The sequence below is a fragment of the Dromiciops gliroides genome, chromosome 2 (assembly GCF_019393635.1).
Source record: "Dromiciops gliroides isolate mDroGli1 chromosome 2, mDroGli1.pri, whole genome shotgun sequence".
Lineage (NCBI taxonomy): Eukaryota > Metazoa > Chordata > Mammalia > Microbiotheria > Microbiotheriidae > Dromiciops > Dromiciops gliroides.
This window is the reverse complement of record NC_057862.1, coordinates 658,344,868-658,366,704: the sequence shown is the minus strand read 5'-3', so window position 1 is coordinate 658,366,704 and position 21,837 is coordinate 658,344,868. Positions and strand designations below refer to the sequence as shown.

Sequence of the window (21,837 nt, the reverse complement as noted above, 5' to 3'; positions counted from 1 at the left end):
TGGGTTATGTGCAGCTAGTATCTTTGTAGCAATGACCACTTGGTTTTAAATACTAGTGACATTTTACCTTATTTTTGAGGAAGGTCTTCCCCCAAATATATTTATAGAGATGTTTTACTTTGGGGGGAAAAAGAGGTAATGTCTGCACAACTTAGAAAAGGGATGTAAAGATATAGACAAACCCAAGAAGAGAAGATGACTGGGCAAGGCTGGCCTGAAGAGTTGTGAGGCATCAAGGAGCTCTTGAGCTTCTGGGAGAAGGGCCCAGCCTTACAATTTGGCTGGCTCCAAGAGTGTCATTCCGTGGATTAGCATTTATTAAGTGCTTATTGTTTGCCAGACACTGTGCTACAAAGAAAAGCAAAAACAGTTTTTGCCCTCTAGGAAAGGACATTATAATGGGAGAGACAAGGTACAAATCCCTGCATATAGATGAAATGAATACATACAGTGGGATGGAGCCCAGAACTTGGGGTCAGGAAGACCTGAGTTCTAATCCTACCTCAGGGACGTACTAGCTATGTGACCCTAGGCAAATCACTTACCCGCTCTGTGCCTCAGTTTCCTCATCTGTAAAATGAACACAATAATAGGGGCAGATGGCCACAATTATGACTTCACAGGGTTGCTGTGAGGATTGAGTGAGTTAATATCTGTCAGAGTACTTTGCACACCTTAGCGCTTGGTATTATTGTTGTTATTGTCATTGATTATTATTATTACATACAGTATACATGGAGGGCAATCTTAGAGAGAAAGCCACTAGCAGTGGAGAAAACCAGGAAAGGCCTACAGTAAAAGGTGAGATTTGAACTGAATCTCGAGGAAAGCCAGGAGGCCAAGGTGAGGAAGGAGACAGGAAGGAAGGTGACAGAATAGACAGATTTTGAACTTGAATTTTCTTCCAATCAGGTTTAAGGCTTGGGACTATGGCATAAGTGGAAAAGGACACTGGATATGGAGAAAGGAGACCCAGGCTCCTGTCTCGGCTCCAACATTCACCAGCTTTTTTTTTTTTTTGGGCGAAGCAGTGGGGGTTAAGTGACTTGCCCAGGGTCACACAGGTAGTAAGTATCAAGTGTCTGAGGCCAGATTTGAACTCAGGTCCTCCTGAATCCAGGGCTGGTGCTTTATCCATTGCACCACCTAGCTGCCCCATTCACAAGCTTTTTGACCAGTGGCCTGTGAGCCTCAGTTTCCTCATCTGTAAAAATAAAAATCATTCTCACACCAACTACCTCAACATGTCAAAGCGCTTCAGCAATTGTGGCAACCTTAAAGTCCTATAGGAATGTGTGTCCCTGTTATTGTGGGGAAGGAGAGCCAAGACACGTGTGAATATATAAGGGCAGCTAGGTGGCGCAGTGCATGGAGCACTGGCCCTGGAGTTAGAAGGGTCTGAGTTCAAATCCAGCCTTGGACATTTACTAGATGTATGACCCTGGGCAAGTCACTTGTACTTGTTTGCCTTTTAACAACAACAACAACAACAAGAATACACAACTCCCTGCTCTAGGAGGAGAATTAATACACTGGCCTGATATTCTGGAGACTCGGCCTATCTCTAGTCCCCACGTAGTCGCTATGTGACTAAGACTATTTCTTCATTTCTGAGTTCTTCTACAAAATTAAAACCTCCTGAGTGTCCCCATTCTGGAGTGATTAGAAGCTCTAACTATATTCACGTTGCTGACAGATTAAATATCCCCAAATGCCATTTTCACTACCTCTAAACCCCTCCTCAGCTTGGCATTCTAGGCTCCTCCCCTCTGGTACTGCTCTAGCCTGCAGACTTTTCTGCCGCTACAACTGCTTCTGATCCGGCCAAACGACTGACTGCCCCGCAAAACTCCTCTCCTTGACCGCCTGAGCTCACCGTGATATTGTAAGGACACCAATAGCCCTTGGGGTCTGTACTCAGTTATATTCCCATCTGCTTCCAAGGAGAAACTGAGGCAGCCACTTTGTTCTTTAACCACACAGAGCGGTATATGAAGTTAGCTTTCTGTCTTTAGGCTTTACTCACTTCCCCTCACTCTGTGACCCAGCCTCCTTGGCTTATTGCTGTTCCCCACACATGAGACTCCATCTCCGACCTCCTTACCTTTGCACAGGCTGTCCCCCATGCCTGGCATGCCCTCTCTCCATACCTGAGCCTCTGAGCTTCCCTCAAGACTCATCCCAGATCCCACCTTCTACCAGACGCCTTTCCCAGTATCCTCCCCACCACCTTCCTTCCCTCCACCATGCCAGTGTCTTTCCTCTGGGATTACCTTCCATGTACACCAGGGGCTATCTGTCTTGTCAAACTTATGGAGGGCATCTCAGAATTATGTTTTTAAATAATTGAAGAAAATGCTGAATTTCAGTTTAAAGAACTAAACTAAGAATGTTATTTTTTCTCCATTTAATCAGTCAACATTTATTAAGTGCCTATTATGTGTCAGGCACTGTGCTAAGTACTTGGGATACAAAAAGAGGCAAAAGATAGTCCCTGCCCTCAAGAATCTCACAGTTTAATGCTCACAAACCCTCTGAAATCTCTCTATAGACCTCATGTTAAGAACCCCGGCTTTTGTTGTCCAGTCATATCCTATGCTCTCTGACCCCAATTTGGGGTTTTCTTGGTAGAGATAGATACTAGAGTGGTTTGCCATTTTCTTATCCAGTTCATTTTATTTATTTTTTGTTTGTTTTTTGTGGGGTAATGGGGGTTAAGTGACTTGCCCAGGGTCACACAGCTAGTAAGTGTCAAGTGTCTGAGGCTGGATTTGAACTTAGGTACTCCTGAATCCAGGGCCGGTGCTTTATCTACTGTGCCACCTAGCTACCCCCACCCCCCAGTTCATTTTACAGAGGAGGAAACTGAAGAAAACGGGCTAAGTGACTTGCCCAGGGTCACACAGCTATTAAATGCGTGGGGCCAAATTTGAACTTGGATCTTCCAGACTCCAGTCCCAGCACTCCATATATATATATATATATATATATATATATATATATATATATAATCAGATGGGAATGGTTATTTGCATGTTATCTTCCTCATTAGAATATGAGCATCTTGAAAGCAAAGATTTATGTTTCTACCCTTCTTTGTATTTCCAGACCTAATAGCACAATATCTGGTATATAGAAATAGTTTAATAAATCTTTGTTGACTACATCATTTATCCTGCTCAGTAAACTCCTATGACCCTCTATTCCCTCCAGGATTAAACATAAATTCCCCTATTTCACACTTTAGGCATTTTTACAGCCTGGTCTATTCCTGCCTTTCTAGGCTTCTAATGCTTTACTAATTTCCAATCGCTCTCCGGTCCAGCTGCACTGACCTACTGGCTGTTAGTTGCACATAACAATTCATCTCCCATCTCCACTCTTTTGCACTAGCTGTTCCCCATGGACCCCTGGAATGCCTTCCTTCTTACCTTTGCCTCTCGATAACCCTGACTTCTTTCAAGACCCAGCTCAGATGCCACTTCAGCATTTGAAGGGAAGGCATTCCCAGCCCCCAACCCCCAACCCCCAGCCCCATGGCTATTTGAGACTTCAAAGGTGAAAGATGAAATGACAGAGGAAACAAAGGTTCAATCTTCCAGGTGAATTGATTTAATAAGCAGTGCGTGCCAATACATAATAGATGGGTACCAGACCTCCTCAGCTTAGGGCTAGACCCCCAAAATGGGAAGACAGACTTTTATACTTTAAAAATAATTAATCAAATATAGACAATTAGTTAAAAGGAAACAATGCAGCATTAGGTAATCTGATTTCTAATTGGAGGAAAGAGTAGGGACTTTCCAAGTTGGGAGGGGGAGAGCAAACAGGTGCAGTTCCCTGAAATTAGAAAAAGAGGTCCCACTTCCCCCAGGCGTCTCTATTCAACCAAAGGAAGATGGAAACAGTAACTGGTTGATCAGTGTGAAGCCAGTTTTCAGATAAGACACATGGGCTGCTTGAGATGCAGGGAGTTTTCTCACGATTGTACATCAGTCATTGGATCTGACTGGGTTTCTGGTTAGTATAACCCAAGGTCCTTTGTTAAGGGTCCCTAAGCAGCAGGTAGAGGTGGTCCAGCTTCCCAGTCATACAGGGCTAGGTTTAAACAGTGCAACAAAGGCCTCTCCCAGTTCCCACAATTGAATAAAGCTTTCTCCTAGGACAGAAATTGGAGTAGACACATAACTGAAAAGAAAAGGAACTGAGCTAGCTCCAGAATTGAGTCACAAGATGGAGTCAGTGGGGTTCACTCATTTCCCACAATTAGCCGCCTGCTGCCCTAGTCCCCTCACTTCTCTCCACCTCCAAGGTTACCGTCCTACTCCATATGTATCTTGGATCCACCTATTATTTACTGGTTGTCTCCCCTGTTAGAGTGTAAGATCCTTGAGGGCTGGGACTGGTTTGGGGTTCTTTTCCTTTCTTTGCACCCCCTGTGCATCTTAATAAATGCTTGGTGATTGATTGAGTTCCCTGGAGATCACTGCTTGTCCCGTGTTGTTTAACATAATAATTATCATCAATAACAGCTAGCGTTCATATAGCTATGGTTTGCAAAGCACTCATTTGATCCTCACAACAACCCTGTGAGGCAGGTACTCTGATTATCACCATTTCACAAATAAGGAAACCGAGGTCAGAAAAGGTGATATGACTTCCCCAGGGTCACAAAACTAGTCTGAGGCAGGATTTGAACTCCTGTCTTCCTGACTCCAAGTCCAGCACTCTCTATCCACTGTGCCACCTGGCTTTATTGGTGAATTAAATAAAGACTTAAATGGTCTGATGATCACATTTGAAGATGACAGAACTGGGAGGGATTCAAAACGATGTTACCAGATTGGAATATCGGGCTGCTTCTATGAAGATGAAACTGAATAGGAATGAATATAAAGACTCACACTTGGGCTCATGAAAATCAGCTTTATGAACACAAGATGAAGGAGGCTTGGCTAGGCCACAACTGATTGATGGGAGTTTTATCCGGCTGAAAATTCCATAGGAGTCAACGGTATGATGATGGGAGCCAAGACATCTCATACAAACTGGGGTTCCCCTAAAAGAGAGAGAGGGTCTAGGACTAGGAATATGATAATACCAATGTACTATTGCCCTGCTCAGGTCTCATCCAGAGAATCACTAACCCCTGCTTGCCTCAGTTTCCACATCTGTAAAACGAGCTGGAAAAGGAAACCGTAAACCACTGGTGTGTCATTGCAAAGAAAACCCCAAGTGGGGTCATGGAGCATTGGATGCAATTGAACAACAACAAAGGCAGGGGTCCTTAATGTGGGGTACACAAAGAGATTTCAGAGGCTCTCTGAACATTGATTAAATTGTAAGCTCCTGGAGGGCAGGGACTGTCTGACCACCATGTACATTGCTAATTTGGACAGCTCCGGTCCATGCCATGAGAGGGTGTGTTGGGAGAATTGGGAACGTTTTAGCCTGGAGAGTATGTAAGTGGCTATTGTATAGAAAAAGGCTAATTAGATTAGCTTGACTCCGGGTCTGTGGCACAGATCCAGGGACAATGGGGGGAAACTGCAAAGAGGCAAATTTGGGCTGGCTGTTAAGGAAAACCAGAGCATCTGAGCTGTCCAGAAGCACAGCACGGCTTCCAGGGGTCATGGGGAGAAGTCTCGGGTGGAGACAGAAGCCAGAGAGAGGGGGAGAGAGAGAGAGAGAGAGAGAGAGAGAGAGAGAGAGAGAGAGAGAGAGAGAGAGAGAGAGAGAGAGAGAGAGAATAGAGAAGGGAGAAAGAGGGGAAGAGAGAAAGGAAAAGAAGGGAAGGAGGAAGAGAGATGGAAAGAGAGGAAAATAAGGAAGGAAGAAGGGAAGAGAGACCAAGAGATGGAGACAGAAAGAGGGAGGGAGGGAGAGAGAGATTGTGTAAAAACTACTCAAAAAACTATAAAGTCAGAGCTCTGCTTGTGGGTCACAGATCACAAGAATACCTAGGTGAGAGTTTAGTTTGTCAAAGGTGTGTTTGTGATGCCTGTAGTTTTCTATGCCCCTAGCCCCCCCCCCCCAAGCAAGGCAAAATCACATCTTTTTTTTTTTCCTAAGCATTCCCTTTAGTGAAGCAAACAGCCCTGTGTTTCCATCCATCATCCCTCACTGTCTCCCAAGTGGAGTCCTCAGAAGTCCTAAGAGGAGAATATAGATCCCCATGACCAGATGAGAGTCTGTCTAGTAGGGAAGGGGGGGGGGAATCTACTTCTAGAGTGCACTGTTTTTTGCCTAATGGTGCTGAGGGCCCCTCCCCAGAGGGTACCACACAGCAGCCTGGGCATCTGGAGCATCCTGAAAGGGAGCAGAAATGAGCCAGTGATTATATCCCTGCCCTTATCTACAGGGGTCAGCAGGTGTAGAGCATGCTGGGAGGATACCAATTAAAAAGTATCCTGGGAGACTTCCAAATTCTGCAGGAGAACAGTTCCATCCTTCAAATTGAGAGGGGTGGATCTGGTGTCCCCAGGAGTGGGTAACAGCACAAGGCAGAGAGCTTTCCTTCCATCAACCCCCCAGCCAGGAGGCAGTGAAATCCATCCCTTTGTTAGGGGAACAACGGAGCTACTGAGGTGGACAGACCTGTGCTGAAATCCTTTTGTAGACATTGGAGCTCATCGCTACTCCTGACTGTCCCTTTTTCCTCTGGCCTCCAGAGCCTCATTCTGAGCCATGGCATTATTATAGGAAAATAAAATTGGCTTCCTTTACTTATATATTTTATACGTTTAAATATCTGATTCTGAGAAGGAATCCCTAGGCTTCCCCACATTGCCAAAGGGGTCCAGGACACGCAAAAAAAGACACCTGATCTAGTCCAATCCTCTCATTTTACAGATGAGGGAATTGGGGCTGAGGGAGATGAAAATAAGTTGCCCAAGGTCACACAAATCGTAAGCCTCAGAGGTGGGATTTGAACCCAAGTTTGCCTATTTCCGGAACTAATGCTCTTCCACTGGACTTTCCCTCATCTCTAAAATAGTGACCTGTGGGGCAGCTAGGTGGCGCAATGAATAGAGCACCGGCCCTGGAGTCAGGAGGACCAGAGTTCAAATCTGACCTCAGACACTTGACACTTACTAGCTGTGTGACCCTGGGCAAGTCACTTAACTCTCATTGCCTCACCAAAAGAAAAGGAGAGAGAGAGAGAGAGAGAGAGAGAGAGAGAATGAATGAATTGTGGATGAGAGTCAAAGGATTTGGTTCAGTCCTGTCCTTGCTACAGATTTCCTGTGTGGCCTTGAGAAAGTCCCATGCCCTCTGTGGGCCTCAGTTTCCCATCTGTAAAATGAAGATTTTGGACCAAAGTCGCCTTAAATTCCCCTCCAGCGCTAAACCCTATCGTGTTCTGAGAATCTGAGGAAGCATTTTCAGAGAATTGGCCCAATGACCACAGGACCTCGGGGAAGCCCCCACTGTGTGGCTTTTGGGTCCTTCCGAGTCCCACGGAATAACCAGGATAGAGTGAGAACGAGGCAGGGGGATGCAGGTGACCCTCAGGGAAGAGCAATCACTGGACAGGAAACATGCTTAATTTCTGAACAGAGAGAACCAAAGGAAGGGACAAGAAGGTCCCCTTCCTGCCCCCACCCAGCCATCAGACAGATCCCCCAGGGCCTGTGCTTGGCGTTTCCGTGGAGACAGGGGGAACCTTCACTCAGAGGGACTGGGCTGTCTTCTCCTGCTCAGGGCCATGGCTTCGGACTGCTTCAGATGCCTTATATCCCTGGGCTCTCATCGCTCCGAGATGACTAAGAACCCCTTCCCCCTCCTGAAAAGAGGTAGGCCCAGGCTCCAGGCCCCTCTGCCCCACCCCTAGCCCCGGTCAGGGATTTGGCAGTTAATTGGCAGTTGGTACCTCCCAGGCCCCGTCCACCTCCATGTTCTTGTTGGCGACTGGGGGAAGCTCTCAGCAGTGGGCAGTGTGGCCTCTCTCCCTTCGTGCCTGTCCACCTCTACTATGGCCATGACGACTTTTGAGCAGGGCACTGTTTTAGGGAACCTGGCTTTGTGCTAATTGTGTGTGTGTGTGTGTCTGTGATCCTGGGCAAGTCTCATAACCCCTCTGAGGCTCAGTCTCCTTTATCTGTCCAAAGAGGAATGTCAGACCTATCCCTCCAGCTCCTAGGATGTATAGAGAGAGCTTGCTCTGTATGTATTTGTTTGCGCGTTGTCTTCAGTTAGATTGTAAGCTCCTGGTGGGCAGGCACTGTCTTTTGCCTCTTTTCCTATCTCTGGTGCTTACTTAGCTCAGTGCCTAGCCCATAGTAGGTGCTTAGTAAATGTTTGTTGAATTGAATTGAATTGAATGGGATAATTGTGAGGAGAAAATTCAATTCAACAAGCATTAGGCACCTGCTGTGTGCTGAGCAGGTTGAAAGCTCTCATGGAATTTAGTCTGGTGGTGAACAAAGGGGAAATTATAGTAAGTAAGGGGGGGAAACTTGCTATAGATTTGCAGGCTAGTAAGAATGATATATCGTACACATGTCCCTTGAATCAGACAATCAATAAACATGTGTTAAGTGCCTACTGTGTGCCAGGCACTGTGTTAAGTGTTGGGGATACATACAGATAGAGGCAAAAGACATTTCCTGCCCTCAAGGAGTTTACAATCTAATGATTAAGGGTTACAAAGTGTTTTATGTTTATGTTAATCTCATTGGATACACATACACACACACACATCCAGCTGCCTCACTCACTGCCTCTACATCAGCTCTGAAGGACAGAGATAACAATGGATTTTAGAGGCAAGAGCAGGAGAAAATCTTTCCCAATAAAGGCCCCCTAGCAGTCCAGCACCCCTAGAAAAGTAACTCTGTGTAGCCTTTGGGGTTCGTGGCCAGTTGGACCACTGACACCAGTGGTCAAATTGTTGGTAGTAAATCGGCTGCAGCACTGGAGTCTTCTGGAACCGAGCACACGGTCCGACTGAGTGGCTGGTGGGGATGGGGAAGGGGGAAGTGCTGGGGTACCAGTGGATTGCGGGGGGGGGGGGGGGGGGGGGGGGGGGGGGGGGGGGGGGGGGGGGGGATTCAACTGTCCCACCCCAGCAGGCAACCAGGAAGAAATCCTGAGCGGCTGAAGGCCCAGGTGGGGGAGGAGAGCAGTCTCATAAGAAGCTGAGAACCAAACCACAGAAAGCTTTGCTGGCTGGTTTCTTAGTAAATAGGCCTGAGGTTATCTCCAGACCTGAGAACAGGCCAGGTGAGATTAAAACCTGCCCCGCCTCAACCCCAAACACCTGGGACCCTCTGAAGCTGAGAACAGGAGAGGAGCAGAGAAACAGCTCCACCCCTCACCCCCCCAGTGGAGAGTTTAAAATCAAATGAAAGCAAGGCCAGGCAGGCTGAGAAGAAGCCCAACCATTGCCCGGGCCACGCTGTAGCTAGAACAGTGTGTCCTGGAAGCAGCGCCACACTTAAAGAAGGAGTTAAAAGCCAAGAAATAGTAAGCCAGGATGAGTAGGCAGAGAAAGCAGAAAACCATTGAAAACTTCTTTGGGGGTAAGGTAGACCACAATACAACCTCAGAAGAAGAAGATAATAACAGGGTCAAAGCTCCAACATCCAAAGCTTCCAAGAAAAATATGAACTGATCTCAGGCCATGGAAGCTCTCAAAAGGGACTTTGAGGAGAAAGTAGGAGAAATAGAAAGAAGACGTAGAGAAGAGGGGGTTGGTAGTGTGAGAAACCATCTGCCCCACAGGTTTGGGCACCGGCAGCTTTCCCCCGACTTCATTATTCACCAAAGCTCCCGGGGAGCAGAGCTGCCCGCATCATCTGGAACCTCCCCAGGAGTGTCCTCACCTTCCTTGCTAGGAATTTTGTGACAGTGCTGACCACTGCCCTGGGCAGTAAGTACTCAGGGAGTGGGTCGTTCACCTTTCTCCACCAGCATGGGTCTCAGAGCCAAGTTACTGGGGAGGCACCACACCCATCCAAATGGGTCACAGCTCTTACACCTGCTTCAAGAATCTCCAAAGGATGAGGCAGCTAGGTGGCGCAGTGGATAAAGCACCGGCCTTGGATTCAGGAGGACCTGAGTTCAAATCCAGCCTCAGACACTTGACACTTAACTAGCTGTGTGACCCTGGGAAAGTCACTTAACCCTCATTGCCCTACAAAATCAAAAACAACAAAAAAAGAATCGCCAAAGGAGACTGTCTTCCTGTGGGATCCATCATCCAGCGAGACAGTGATGAAGGGAGGAGGAGTTTGGGGATCAAAGACCTCCTCTCCTCCTATGGTCTCAGATGGCTGGGGTGCAAAGGAGATTGATACCATCCCATGAGGGTGATGGGAGCAGAGGCATTTCTGTGAGAGCTGGGGTTGTGTAGCCTTAGCAGGGAATCCATCTATCAACCGTCAAACATTTATTTCATGCTTACCGTGTACTCATTGCCATGCTATTGATGCTGTCACTCCATAAAAAACAATAGTGACTCTAATCCTAAATTCATATTGTCGGGCTTTCCAAGTGCTCTGAACCTGGGTTATTTCTTTTCTTTTCTTTTTTATTTTTTTGGGTGAGGCAATTGGGGTTAAGCGACTTGTCCAGGGTCACACAGCTAGTAAGTGTCAAATGTCTGAGGCTGGACTTGAACTCAGGTCCTCCTGACTCCAGAGCTGGTGCTTTATCCACTGTGACATCTAGCTGCCCCATGAACCTGGGTTATTTCACTCAGTCACCTCGTTACCATTCCTGTTCTCCAGATGAGAAAACTAAAGCTCAGAGTGGTGACTGGAGTTAGTCCACAAGCCAGGCGCTGTACTATGTACCAGAGATACAAAGAAAAGCAAAAACACTGTCCCTGCCCTCAACGAACTTGCCTTCTAACGGTCAGCAACCAGGTACATCCAAGATAAATATGCTGAGTAGATGGGAAGGGAAGATGATCAAGGTAGGGGAGATGAGGAAAGGTCCCCTGTAGAAATTGGGATTTGAGTCGAGGCTTGAAAGAAGCTAGGGAATCTTAAGAGCTAAGTGGCCCAGGGGATAGAGCACTGGGCCAGGAAGACTCATCTTTCTGAGTTCAAATCCAGCCTCAGACATTTCTTAGATGTGTGACCCTGGACAAGTCACTTCACCCTGTTCGCCTCAGCTTCCTCAACTGTCAAGTGAACTGGAGATAGAAATGGCAAACCACTCCAGTATATCCACCAAGAACACCTAAGGGGGCAGCTAGGTGGTGCACCAGGCCTGGATTCAGGAGGACCTGAGTTCAAATTTGGCCTCAGACATTTGACACTTACTAGCTGTGTGACCCTGAGCAAGTCACTTAACCCTCATTGCCCCACAAAAAAAACACCCCAAATGGGGTGTTGGAGAGTGTCAGTAGGCAATCACAACATCATGAATCATATGTGAAAATCCAGTTCATTACAAGAGAAATGAACATGCATGGGAACCCAAAGGGTTCCCAGTCTTCACAGAAGCTTGACAGAACTGAAATGACAGAATGACAACAATCATGTCCAGTACTTTCTCTACTACTTTCACCCTGAGTGTCATCAGGGGTCCAGGCAGCACCCGTGGGTGGGCTTTAGGGTTTGGAGGGCTCAGCAGAAAAGGATGAGATGAAAAGAGGAAGAAGGAATGGAAAGTCCCTTCTCTTAGTAGATTTTGGGGACAGAAGGGTGGTCCATACACTATCAGACTCCACTGCTTTCTTAACTATTTTTCTTTACATGAAAGGAAGTTCTCTAGGATATGAGGAGGGAATATGGGGAAATGTATCTGATATAAAAAATGACAACAAAAACTATCAATAAAATTCTAAAACAAAAGAATAATAAAACTTTTTAAAGAAAATAATAGGAGAGGGGAAGAAATGGAAAAGACAGTCTCCCATCTCTCCTCTCCCACTCATTAAATCTATTTCTGGCTGTTACTGCACCTCCTGGTCCCTTGAACCCTCCCCCTTCACACAGTCTGTCTCCCCCACACTGCTGGGGTGTTATAGAACAAGCCTCCAATTCACATTGGAGCTGGGGGACCTGGATTCCAATTCTAATTCTGGCTCCGCCATTTACCATCTCTGTGACCTGGAACAAATCAACCGACCCCTTTGGACCCTAGTTTTATCTGTAAAATGAGAGGGTTAAATGAGAAGACGTTTAAGGTCCATTTTAGCTCTAAATCCATGGTTCTGTCACTGCGATTGTGCTTCTTTCAGGGCCCAACCTTGACCCCATGGTTGGGCATTTCAGTGTTTTGTTAGTCATTGCCATAGAACCCTGTGCCTTCTGACATCTCTCTGTTCCCAATCTGAGATTCTGTATCCCTGGGTTCCCTCCACCATCCCTTCCTCCTTGGCATCCTTGTCCAAATCCTTAGTGTGAATGTTCTCTAGAGTTCTGTTCTTGGCTCTCTACTCTCTTCTTTCCCTTGGCAGCCTTGTTCATTCCCACGGTTTCAGCTGCCCCTTGTAGGCAGACGACTGCGAGATAGGCATCTCAAATCCTGACCCTCTTCTGGACCCCAGAGCTGTCTTCCACTGGCTTCCAGTGTATCATCCCTTAGATGTCACTGCCAGAAGCTAAAACTCAACAAGTCCCACGCGGAGCTAATGATCTCTTGAGTTCAGATTCAGCCCTAGACACTTACTAGTCATGTGACCCCAAGCCAGCCACATAACCTCTCTCAGCCTGTTTCCTCATCTGTAACAGGAATAATAAGCACCTATCCCATAGGATTGTTTGTATTTTTTTCCTTTGGTTTGTTTTTTGTTTTTGTGAGGCCATGAGGGTTAAGTGACTTACCCAGCTAGTAAGTGTCAAGTTTTTGAGGCCAGATTTGAACTCAGGTCCTCCTGAATCCAGGGCTGGTGCTTTATCCACTGCGCACCTTAGCTGCCCCCGATTGTGTTTGTAAAGCTCTTAGCACAGCACCAGCACATAGTAGGTGCTTGATAAATGCTTTTGACACTCATCTGTGTGACCATGGGGAAAGTTATAGAACCTTTCTGGTCCCGGTTTTGTCATCTGTAAGATGAGATGGTTGGACTAAATGTCCACTAAGGTCTCTTCCAGCTCTTAATGTATGATCTCATAGTCCTCCTCCTCCTTTCCTAATACTCCTAAGCAAACTGGACTTCTTTATGCCCCTTGAACATCCCCCTCTACTTTTCCCACCTCTGTGCTTTGGTTCACGCTGTGCCCTATGCCAGAATTGCCCTCCCTCCCCCTTTTCACCTGTGTGATGACTACCCATTCTTTAGAGTCCACGTCATGTGCCACTTCTTCCATGTATCTTTACATGAGCCTGCACTCCACTGCTGGCCACCATCTTCTCCCTCAGAGCTCCTGTAACCCTTTGTTTTATAATTCCCGATTCACTCATCATGTAGAGGTGTGTACTCTGGCCACATCTGTGTGTTAACATCTTATCTTCCCATTGGATCATAAGCTCCCTAGCGAGAACAGTGTCTCATCTATTCTTTTGTATTTCCCTTGGCACACTGTGGTGGGTGCCTAATATATGTTTGTTGAATAAATGAGAGAATGAATGAATAAACAAAATGAGACTGGAAGAGTAAGATAAGGTGGAAGAAGAGATATAAAGTGTGTAAGGGAAGGGGGACAGCTAGGTAGTACAGTGGATAAAGCACTGGCCTTGGATTCAGGAGGACCTGAGTTCAAATCCAGCCTCAGACACTTGACACTTACAAGCTGAGTGACCCTGGGCAAGTCACTTAACCCTCATTGCCCTGCCCCCCCCAAAAAAAAAGTCTGTAGAGGGAGAGGATGAAGTATGGTGAACTCCTACCAGAAATTGCCTTAGGTATCCCTAAATGGTGTTTCCCTTTGCACTCATCTATGCTCGCTTAACCCTTTGTTGCCCATGACTAATTGGGGTCATAATGACTCAGTTTATATTTGTCCTTAGAATATCACACTGTCAGAGCAGGAGGAGACCGCATAAGTTATCTAGTCCAATTTATATCAGAAAATAGTGCCAATAAGTGGATTATCTAATCATTTATTCATTCATTCAAAGACTCACCACTTCCTGAGACAGCACATTTCTACTTTTGGGGAAAAATTGATAAAGAGGTTTTTTTTTTACATTGAGTTACAATATGCACCACCATCTCTTAACCTTTGCCCATTGGTCCTCAGTCTACCCTAAGGGACTAAGGAGAAAAAGCCTGATCCCTATTCCACGTGCTATCCCTTCAAATATTTGAATGGACAAGGACTTACTAAGTGCCTACTATGTGCCAGGCACATGCTAGGCACTGGGGATGAAAAATAAAAGTCTCTTCCTCTAAGGATCTCACATTGGACTTGAAGAGTTCTATTGTCTCTTCTCCCCACCCTCCACAAGTCATTTTTTTTTCTCCAGGCTCAGGCTAAACCCCCCAATTCATTTGATTGTTCCTCTTCCTGTGGCACGGTTTCCAGGTGCCTTGCCACACTGGTAGCCCTTCCCTGATTACACTTTTAATTTGTCAATATCCTTCCTAAAACGCAGGTCCCAGAATTGAGCAGAGTATTCTATGCGGGCCTAGACCACCATCCCTCCAGCATATGTGGGAACTCCATTCTCCATTCCCAGAGCCCCAGCGGAAGCTCCATCATCCTCTACTTGCATCTTCCCATGGCCTATGACATCCATGGTCTTGCCAATGAGGTTTCTTGCATCTTCCCCATTCTGGGCCATCTGTCTTGACACTGCCCACTCTCTATACTTTTTATAGCATCCTTTTGGGAGAGAGTCCCCAATGTGGTTACATAATCTGATTGGTCAGGGATGGGATGGGTATTGTATCACCAGGTGGTTATTTGAGGTGGGTGTTGAAGGAGGCAGGTAGTGAAAGATATGCCCTCATGGGAGGGTGGCGGTGGGGGGTGGGGAGGGATTATGAGGAAGGAATACTTGCCTTCTCTCAGGAGAGATCATCTTTTCTGCTGTGGGTGTGTTCATGTGTGATGGCTTTTCATAAAGCCACATGTCAGAAAGGGTGGGAGAGGGGAGAGAATGGGTTTCTAAAAATAGGCCCCATCTGCATTGTGTTATCCAGTTTCCAAGGAAACCATCCGGGAACATCAAGAGCTTGGCCAAGCCCCCAGAATAGAACCGGGGTGCCTGACTGTTCCCCAGGGTGGCAGTGCAGATTGAGTGGGCCCAGGTGCCAGGCTCTCCATGTGGGAGTAAGAGTTAGAAGGAAGGGTTCCCACCAGTAGGGATTGAGCCTCAACTTGAAGGAGGATTGACTGAGATATAGCCAGGAATGACCTCATGTGGGACCTGGGGCTTTTCATTTATACAACCATGCTCATGTCATCATCAAGGAAACACATGGCTGGAGAAAGGAAATAGTCCAGTAGTAAGAGAAAGGGACAACGGAAGGAGAACCCAAGAAACTCTGAACCAACCAAGAGGCGGGGCAGGCCTCCAGTGAGGTGGGTGGACTCGGCAGATGATTTGTGGAAGGATGTAGAGAATCTCCCAGGACGAGGAGGGATGGATGATGTCCCTTCCTCTGTGGCAGGAAAGCCTGCATTCACGAGATGGTAAACCCACTGAAGTCCCCTCACAACAGCCTGGATATCCAGTCCTCCTTGCTTCACTAGAGTGACCCAAAGCAGGCAGTAAGCACCTCCTGCCCCGTGGATGGGAGACTTTCTCACAGCAGATCTCCCTCTAAAGACGGACCTTCTTCCCTGTTCCTCTGGAGTACTCTCAAGTTCCCCTATAAGGGGAGAGGTTAAAGGAGCTTGGCCCATTAGAATGAAAGCATTTCAGCATCATTTAGCTCCTTCCAGTGGCTCGAATGATTTTGCGTTGGGTTTCTCCTCAGGAATGCCTGAAGGTCCTCTGTTTTTCCACCTGTAAGACTATGTTTTCCAGGGTAAATTAGGGTTAAGTGACTTTCCCAGGGTCACACAGCTAGTAAGTGTCAAGTGTCTGAGGCCGCATTTGAACTCAGGTCCTCCTGAATCCAAGTGCTTTATCCATTCTGCCACCTAGCTGCCCCCGAATGTATTTACTCTTGTCTCCCGTGTTTGCGTTTCAATAGTTGTACCTAGTGTTGGGTTTCTCCTCAGGAATGCCTGAAGGTCCTCTGTTTTTCCACCTGTAAGACTATGTTTTCCAGGGTAAATTAGGGTTAAGTGACTTTCCCAGGGTCACACAGCTAGTAAGTGTCAAGTGTCTGAGGCCGCATTTGAACTCAGGTCCTCCTGGTGCTTTATCCACTATGCCACCTAGCTGCACCTTGAACTCTTTCTTAATGGTAGCTTTTGGATATTTTTTCTTTTGGCCTAGAACGCCCGAATTTGGGCTGTGAAATTCCTGTTTTTTTTCTAACATGGTTTCTTTGGGGAAGAGACTAGTGGATTTTTTTTTCTATTTTCACTTTCTCCTATGGTTCTACTAAATATAGATAGTTTCCTTTTGTGCTTTGTTAAAATATAGTATATATGGCTTTCTTTTTTCCATCAGGGTTTCACATTATTTCTTAAGTTCTCTCTCCTAGACCTGTTTTCCAGACCACATGTTTGTAGCAGTAGATCAAAACCTCTAAAGTTTTTTTTAATTTTTGGTATTCTTATTTTGTTGTAATATTCATGTCTCCTAGAATCATTGCATTCTTTTCCCCCCCTTTCTATTATTTTTTAGGGAGTCTATTTCTTGGATGAAGGTTCCAACCTTTTATTATAATAATTCTCTTTCAAATCTTTTTCCTCCTGAACTCTAATTTCACTTACAATGTCAATTAGTGGTTATCTTTCATTTTTTTCCAGCCATCCTTGTAGTCCTTGAGGCTAAGCCTATTTTTTTTTTCAGGACAATGGGGGTTAAGCGACTTGCCCAGGGTCACACAGCTAGTAAGTGTCAAGTGTCTGAGACCAGATTTGAACTCAGGTCCTTCTGAATCCAGGGCGGGTGCTCTATCCACTGTGCCACCTCACTGCCCCCCCCAAGCCTATTTTTTTCTGAGGTTCTGCTTATAGTTCTTAGGGGGGTGACTCTGGGTCTACCTCTTGAGCTTCTCTTAATCCACATTATTTTTTCAATGTATTTGTAATTTTCTTCTGTTTACTCATATTTGCAGCCCCAGTTCCTGATTTGAGACTTTGTGCCAGGGCTAGGCTCTGTCCTTTCCTGCGTTCTTGGATGGGGTGGGAAGACCCTGTTTGACCCCGTCCCCTTTGTAGTCAGGATGCCCCTGCTGCTGCCGTTCTGGAGGGGGGAGTTGGGATCAGTTATGCCCATCCCCCTCCTCTACCATAATTCCTGGCTTCCCACACTGGCTTGGCCTATTTCCTTCTCTCACAATCCCCAGCTGTGAGTTTGGTCGTATCCCCTGCTGTTCTCTAGTGTCCTAGAAGTATCATATCCCCACACACACACACACACACCCTTCCCCGACACTCAGGACGGCCTTGTCTTCTGCTGTGGTTCTGACTTCAGGTCTCCTGGAAGACCCTGAGGCATGTGTACACTGCCTGACCCTGTCTGTGACCCGTGAGGGTTGGCTAGGCCCCCAGCTTCCCACATTTAACAGGCCAGAGCCAAGATCCTGCCTGCCTTCATCTCACCTGGCAGATCTCCCAGCCATCTTCCCCTGCACTAGATGGAGGAGCTTACTGGTATTTGACATGGGTCATCTCGACCCCCTTTTCATCTCTTTGCTGGGACGTTGGCCAGGAGAGCTAATCTCCTGTGGAGCCTTCACCTTGTAAAGACTTCACATCTTTTGAAATATCACTAATAAATGATTGGTGTTTTTACAGCACCTTATAGTTTACAAAACTTTTGTTCACCCCATAACCTGGTAGAGCAGGGTTATGACAATGAGTTACATTGGTGTGGGGGCCCTTTCACCCACACAGACCACCCATCTACCACTGATAAGCTGATTGATTGATTGAAAGTCTTAAGCTTGAAGGTCAGAGAGGTTAAGTGACTTGATTGATCATGGTGATGAAGCTCATATCAAAACAAAGGCAGTTTTTGAATCCAGGTCTACCTAACCCCTGGTCCAACTCTCTCTCTACCGTACTAAAGTGCCTTTCACTATAAATGTTCCAATTTTTTCCAGGGAAGGAGAAATGTTAACAAATCAGCATTTATTTGGCCCCTACTGTGTGTGAGGAACTTTACAAATGTATCTCAATTGAGCCTCAACAAAAACCCTGGGAGGAAGGTGCTATTATTATCCTCGTTTTATAGGGGAAGAAACTAAGGCACACAGAGGTGAAGTAACTTGCCCAGGGTCACACAGAGAGTACGTGTCTGAGGCTGGATTTGAATTCAGGTCTTCCAGATTCTATGGCCAGCCCTACATCTCAGGAGCACGAAGTTAATAAGTACCAGGATTCATGGTACTTGAAATAAATGACTTTAGATCACACAGCCCAGGGAACTGTGTGTCGAGGGTTTGTTTGTTTTTTCCCCTCAATTGGTATGCAGCAGGAGGGAGGGATGAATTGAAAATGCTTATTGATTGGAAAAAATAAAATAATAAGAGCTTAAACCTTTCATTTACCGAGGTGGAAAATAAGACTCAGAAAAGTGACTAGCCAACCACTGCCCTAATCAGAGAAGCGAGATTTGAACCCAGGTTTTTTGGCTCCAGAGTCATCATCATCCCCCCCCCCCATCATCCCCAGTATGGTGGGAAATGGTTTGATAGGATCATGTTCCTTTTTTAAAAAATTAAAGCCAGATTTCTTAGGTTCCTACTTCTTCTGGTCTGTCAAGGCAGCAAACATTTATTAAGTGCCTACTGTGTGTTAGTCGCTGGGTTTGTCCTCCCCCATCTGTCCCTGGAGACTTCTGGATCAAGTTCTCTTAGTTTTGGCCAGGACCAGAGGTCTGGCTGGCTTCCATGAGAGCTGTCTGCCTGGGAGAAAAGAGGAATCTGTGTGCCCACACCATAGCATAGCCACAGACAAACGGAGGCTGGGAAAGACAGCTTCTAACCAACAACAGAACAAGGACTGCGTCCTAAATCCTGGCTCATCCATCAGCTCTCTGTTGATCTTTGGGCAAGGTCAGTTCCTTTCCTAGGCCTCAGTCTCTGTAAAAATGAAGAGGTTAGAACAGGTGACTTGTGTGCTACCTACCAGCAGCTCTGAATCTATGGCCCTCTAACTCACCGTAGAGGCGGGGCCTTTCCCCAAAGGCCCAGGAAGCCCAGCCTCTCCCTTGGTGTTGTGCAGTCCTCCCCTGGGCCCCAGCTGGGGCTGAAAATGCAGATTCAGTCCAGTAAGTTCAACATGCTGCAGCTAAAATGATCTTTCCTGCCCACTGATCCAGGGGCTCAGTGTAACTCCAGAATCCTCTCTCTCTCTCTCTCTCTCTCTCTCTCTCTCTCTCTCTCTCTCTCTCTCTCTCCTCTCCTCTCCTCTCCTCTCCTCTCCTCTCCTCTCTCTCTCTCTCACACACACACACACACACACACACACACACACACACACACACACACCCCTCACATCTGGCTCACTTGAAATCCAATAAGCCACTTCATTTCCTTCTTTCAAATCCCTTCTTATGATACGCTTTTTCAGTAAAGTCATTTCTGAATCCCTCAGACCTCCAGAGCCAAGTAGAGTCAAGTCAGATGTGTGCCTTCTGGAGAGATCTATGAATTATGAACTCTCCCTTGCCACGCTACTATTCCACCCACACACACATTCTCAGGGCCTGTGGGAAGTGGGTTTGGGCCTGAATGGGCAGAGGCTCATTTTAGGTTCTATGGTCCATGTCCTGTTGACTCTTAATACCTTCAAACAAACACCAGAAGTAAATGGACCGGTCCTGCCAGTCCTTTGCAGCCAGTCACCTAGGGTGACCAATGACTCATGACAAGTAGTAAAAAATAGCAGCGTGTCTTTCACTTTGACCTCATGGAAAGAGGAGGACCAGCTGGATCAAGTCTTATAGCTATGTACAAAGTCAGAATGAACATTCCCATGATCCTCTCCACCATCGCTGCCACAGAGGGATCATTGAGCTGAGGAGACAAAGAAAGGCAAAAGACAGTCTAGAAGGCTCTAGACTAGGGGAGCTAGAAGTGAAATGTGAAAGAGTATTTTTTCATTGCTTGACCATTTAGTCACAACTGGCACCATATTCCCTATGTAGACTTCGAGCCAAAAAATGCAAGATGCTATTTTAAAAAAGAGGGAGGGATGGGGGCAGCTAGGTGGCACAGTGGATAAAGCACTGGCCTTAGATTCAGGAGGACCTGAGTTCAAATCCAGCCTCAGACACTTGACACTTACTAGCTGTGTCACCCTGAGCAAGACACTTAACCCTCATTGCCCTGGGGGAAAAAAAAGAGGGAGCGAGGAAGGATGCCTGCCTTCCCTCTGTTGATTATTTCCTATTTATTCTATATGTAGCTTGTCTGTATATATTTGTTTGATATTGTCTCCCCTATTAGATTGAAAGCTCCTTGAGGGCAGGAATTGTCTTTTGCCTCTTTTTAAAATTCTCTGCTCTTAGCCCAGTGCCTGGCACATAGTAGGCACTTAATAAATGTTTATTTATTGACTGATTGAAGAAAAAACAAAGGAAAGAAAATAAAAGCAACTGAAGAAAGAAAGGAGAAAGGGGAAGAGGAAGGAAGGAAAGAAAAGGAAGAAAGGAAAGAAGAGAAAGGAAGGAAGGGAGGGAGGGAGGAGGGAAGATTGAAGGAAGGATTGAGCAGGCCTGGATTATAACTCAGTACTCATAGAGTCCCTAACTTCCTTCAGCTCCAATGCCAGCTCCTCTGAGAGGCCTTTCACAGGCTCCCCACCTCCTGGCCCATCCTCTCTAGGGTTACCTTCCATCTACTCTGCATTTTTTCATGCACCTATTTATGTACAAGTTGTCCCCCATGAGACCATTTACTCCTTGAGGGCAGTCAGGGACTGTCTTTTGCTTTTCTTTATATCTTCCACGCTTAGCCTGGTGTCTGGAGCATAGTAAGCAGTTTATCAAAGTTTGTTGAATGACTGACTGGTTGATACCTCCAACACAGACTCTGTACTCCATCTAAGTCTGTCCCTTCCCTGTCATTCTCCTTTCCTCCTCCTCCTCAGCTTTGTCCCTCTGCCTCCTCCGCCCCCTCTTCCCTTTGCCTTCTCCCCCATCCTCGGGGTCTCTCTGATTCTCATTCCTTCCTACCCCAGGTCAGCTGTGCTGCTTTCTTCCTTAAGCCTTCCCTGACGCTTCCCGCCTGGCTCCCAACACCCATAACAGGGGCACACAGTGGGATGTTAACGGTCCTCTACATGCATCATTCCCTCCCTGACAACAGGCATGAAGGCTTTACACTTCCCCTGCATGATGGTCTTCCCCAAGCTCAGCCTCTGGTACCACATAGTAAATGCTCAATAAATACCTGTTTGTAGGTTCTGGAGCCATCCCACAGCCCTTTATATTGAATCTGGGCCTGTAGCAAGACCATCCCACTTCCTTACATCTCTACCTGAATGAATGCAGTGCCTGGCACGCAGTATGTGCTTAATAAATGTTCGTTGATTGAATGAATGAATGAATGAATTTTTTTCATCTATCTTCGTGTATTTGAAGGGCTGTGATATGGAATCAATCAATAATAAATGAATGACTATAAAGATATTCATTATGTCCTATGTGCTGAGCACTGTGCTAGATGCTTGGAATATAAACAGAAAAGCAAGCCAGTGCCTTCTCTTAATCTGACCGACTGAGCGTATCATCCATCCTGCTGCCCTCTACGTCACAGAGAGGCTCAGGAGCCAGGCCGGGTCTGGCTGGGGAACTTTAGTGTTTAGATGCCAACCAGCTTAGGACACACGCCGTTTGGTTTCATACGATCTTTGTGTGTTA

General features: G+C 46.4%; 1 protein-coding gene across 3 annotated transcripts in view; it reads left to right on the top strand.

The window, feature by feature from the left end:
- Positions 1 to 21,837, top strand: part of NDRG4 (NDRG family member 4) — a 77,710-nt gene that overhangs the window by 14,646 nt on the left and 41,227 nt on the right. The window lies entirely within an intron of this gene.